The sequence below is a fragment of the Berghia stephanieae genome, chromosome 7 (genome assembly GCF_034508935.2).
Source record: "Berghia stephanieae isolate SIO BIC M18660-M18661 chromosome 7, UCSD_Bste_1.3, whole genome shotgun sequence".
Taxonomy (NCBI): domain Eukaryota; kingdom Metazoa; phylum Mollusca; class Gastropoda; order Nudibranchia; family Aeolidiidae; genus Berghia; species Berghia stephanieae.
Genome location: NC_088366.1, coordinates 15,094,067 through 15,097,503, shown reverse-complemented (window position 1 = coordinate 15,097,503; position 3,437 = coordinate 15,094,067). Strand labels below are relative to the sequence as shown.

Sequence of the window (3,437 nt, the reverse complement as noted above, 5' to 3'; positions counted from 1 at the left end):
ACTTAACACTTGTTACAGTTTGTTGCTTCATGTTACAGAAACAAGAAAATCTCTAGTTACATGAGCCTTATGATTCTAAAGGACCTCATATTTCAATGAAAGATGAAATACCATTCAATGTTTTGATAATATAAACATGACCTATGTCTTAGTTTTTTTGTTTATATTCAATAAAAACATTAGAAAACAGAATGGACCTAGACCTCAGATACCACAAGGTTGTTAAAACCGTTGATTCAGTTCTAATTTTATCAGAGATTTAATTGAAGATAAGATCATGTTACTCATGTTAATCAGCACCCAAAAAAAATTATAACCCTGGATTTTTATTTACCTAGTTAAATCTGATGTAAACTCATTTGATTAAGTTTACCTGTATTAACTTTTTGGTCACAATAGCCAAGTCGAATAAACTGAAAACTTAATGCGTCTTGATTTCACTTTAAAGTCAAATAAGATATCTGATCTAAAATTATATATATTTTTTATAATCCCATCAACTAATTTAGAGAGCTTTCTTATCATTCCTTGGGCAAAATCTAAATAAAACACTTTCACAAATGGTCTTTCATATGTATTACAAAATTCTACAAGCTTTTTGTTATAAAGACATGATGACGGCCGGTGATGAAAGAAATGGGCTAAAAATAAATCAAAGTAGGTAATCTAAAGTAATCAGAGAGGTTTAGTTTTAATCGTTGGACTCGTTGCCGAACGATCTCCCTCGCCCCCCCCCCCCCCCCCCCCCCCCCCCCCACACCCACATACACAAACACACTTATTTAGTCTTAATCTTTAAAACCACTCACTAAATTTACACACTATTTTTTAAAAGAAACATTTAATAGTATCAATAGACAGCACAGTTAGGACTCAAGGATTAAAATTAAATAAATTATTAGCTCGGACGAACACATTTGACCACTGCACCTTACAATGAAATACCTTTTATCTTTCTCACAGTTGCCAAATAAGGCGAAACAACTTAGAAGATGCTAAGTGTCATAGTTTGACACCTGTCAAATATCAGAGATGTGACAAGGGGTTGAGTACGAGAAATCGGTTGTTGTTTTTTAACCCCTCCCTCCCCCCCTCTTTCCATCTGCCCCTCTCATTCTTTCATCCTTCATCCCACTCTGCCATTCCTTCCCCCTCTCTCTTAGCAAAAAAAAAAAAAAATAAAAAAAAATACAACAGAAAAGTCTTACCTATGTGCTAAAAGCGGCTACCACCTTAACTCCTACAAATAACACACTTGAAGTCCTGTAGCAGGGATCCCTCGTTTTGTTACTTTTCCAGTTATGAGCAGGCATCGAAGTGTACATATTATGAAGGTATGACATCAGAATGTCATCATGGGCCTAGTTTAATATTGCTGTAATGGGAAATATTTTATGTCATTAAAAAAAAATCCATTACAACAATGAGCCCATAGTGAATTGGATTATCAGACCTGCAAATAAGTGCAGGTATCTAGAGAGCTAAAGGATGTTCCGAACTCGGACAGATGGGATTTTTTTGCTCCTTCTGTTGACATTCCAACCTACTACTGGGGAGTTGAGCTTTATTTTTATTTTTTTTGCCTTTCTTTCTTTTCTTTTTAATTAAATTAATTTATTTATTTTGATTAAATTATGGTTGATACACACGTTCTAGATGATAGCTGTTACCCATAAAACGACAATTTCAAAAAAAAATTATCCACCTATTATTTTGTAAAGTATGTTCCCTCAAATAGTATCAGAATCAGTCACAGCTTGAGCATGAAGCAGACACGAGTGTAGGAAACGTCAACTTTGCAAGTGAGGATCGGTGAGTGGAGCTGTCTACTTAGTGACTGACAAATTGTGAAGTGAACCCTAGACTATCTATGGATGAAAAACATCTACAAAGCATTCTACAGGGTGTCCGTAAAGTCTGAACTCAGTAAAGTTAAATATTTTTCAAAATAGTATTCAAAATTTATTGCATCAAGTTCATGCAAATTTTGTGAAACGCATTGACAATTGCATTGCAAATGATGGCGCTCATATTGAAAATATTATTTGAATAAAATAAATAGTGAAAATAAAACTTAATTTTAATTATATACCAAAAATATTCAACTATCCTATGTGTCCAGACTTTATGGACACCCTGTAGAATTATGCGAGTGAAACATCAAAAGTTAAAGACCGGAAAGCTACTAGCCTACGTGCTAACATTGAACTGAATATTTATCTTCTCCGTCTGCTTTTGTCTGCTATCTATTGTTAGATGTTTTGCACACGTCACATGGTGTTTTCCAGTTTTAAATAGGAAAGCGATCATGTGATAGGTTGGTCTTAAGTCTTGATTCTTCAGTCATGGATTTGCTGAACCTGTCTAATGCCCTTTATACAATGTTAAAAGATGCCCATGGTTGTATTCGATAAGCAGACCCATAGATAACACAGGTCTGTGAGCAGACCTGAGCATAACAAAATAGTCTGGCTGATCGGGGAAGTGAGGTAACTCCACTATCTGAGAAAAAAGTGGTATTAAATCGATTAACTCCCTTGCCTCAAGTCCCGCGCCAATTTGAAATGGTCTACACACTTAACGAGGTCTCAGGTTTGAGAGCTTTTGCCAAGACGAGACTCATTTTATACGATCCATAATAGAAGGACAAGTTTTCTAGTCAAAATTTTAAATATGTGTTTTTCCAGAGTACAGCAGAACCTTGGTTCCGACATCGTAAACTTGGGTAAAACATAATATTAATTACTAAATTTGACTCAGTCGTGAGTAATACGTGTCTGGTTATATTAAGGGACGATAAATGTGTAAGGTTGCTTATTACGTACACTAGCGCTTGATAATATTATAATAATTTGAACTGTATGAAATGGAATTTTGGTTCCACAAGACAGGCTGATGGAATAAATTATGAACTTATTTAAGGCCGCCCCTTGGAGCTTCCAACATGAGCCACAAGTCTTCGCCATTCAGTCCTGTCCTCCTTAAGTGTACGCAGCTCCCGGGTGTTGTCCATTCCTGTGTCATCTCGTAGACAGTCAATGTATGTTTTGTTCTGCCTGCCTCTGTTTCTGGTTCTTTCAAGTGGTTCCCACAGCATAAGACTGCTTGCAATCTCCTCCTTGTGTCTCCAACAGTGCCCAGCAAGTCTCAGCCTTTGTTGTATCTTCGAAGTCACTGGGGGGGGGGGGGGGGGGGGGGGGGGGGGGGGGGGGGGGGGGGGGGGGAGGTCACCGTAGAGCTCTTCATTTGACATGTGCTCTTTCCAGCTTACGTTGAAGACCATCCGCAGCATACGAGTGTAGCAGCCGTCCAGTTTGTTCTCAATGGTTTTTGTTAGAGTCCATGTCGCTGCTCCATATATAGAAGTACTGACTCTACCGTTGCCAGGAACAGTCTCTTCTTTATTTCCCTCTGTAGGTTTGAGCTCCAGATTTTCC

At 37.5% G+C, this 3,437-nt stretch overlaps 1 long non-coding RNA gene across 1 annotated transcript in view; it reads right to left on the bottom strand.

Annotated features, from left to right (window-relative positions):
• The window catches only part of LOC144976765 (uncharacterized), a 32,722-nt gene extending 31,358 nt beyond the window's left edge, over positions 1 to 1,364 (bottom strand). The window contains exon 1 of the long non-coding RNA XR_013646168.1: positions 1,209 to 1,364. This is a non-coding gene — a long non-coding RNA (uncharacterized LOC144976765). The remainder of the gene's footprint in view (positions 1 to 1,208) is intronic.
• Positions 1,365 to 3,437: the final 2,073 nt, after the last annotated feature.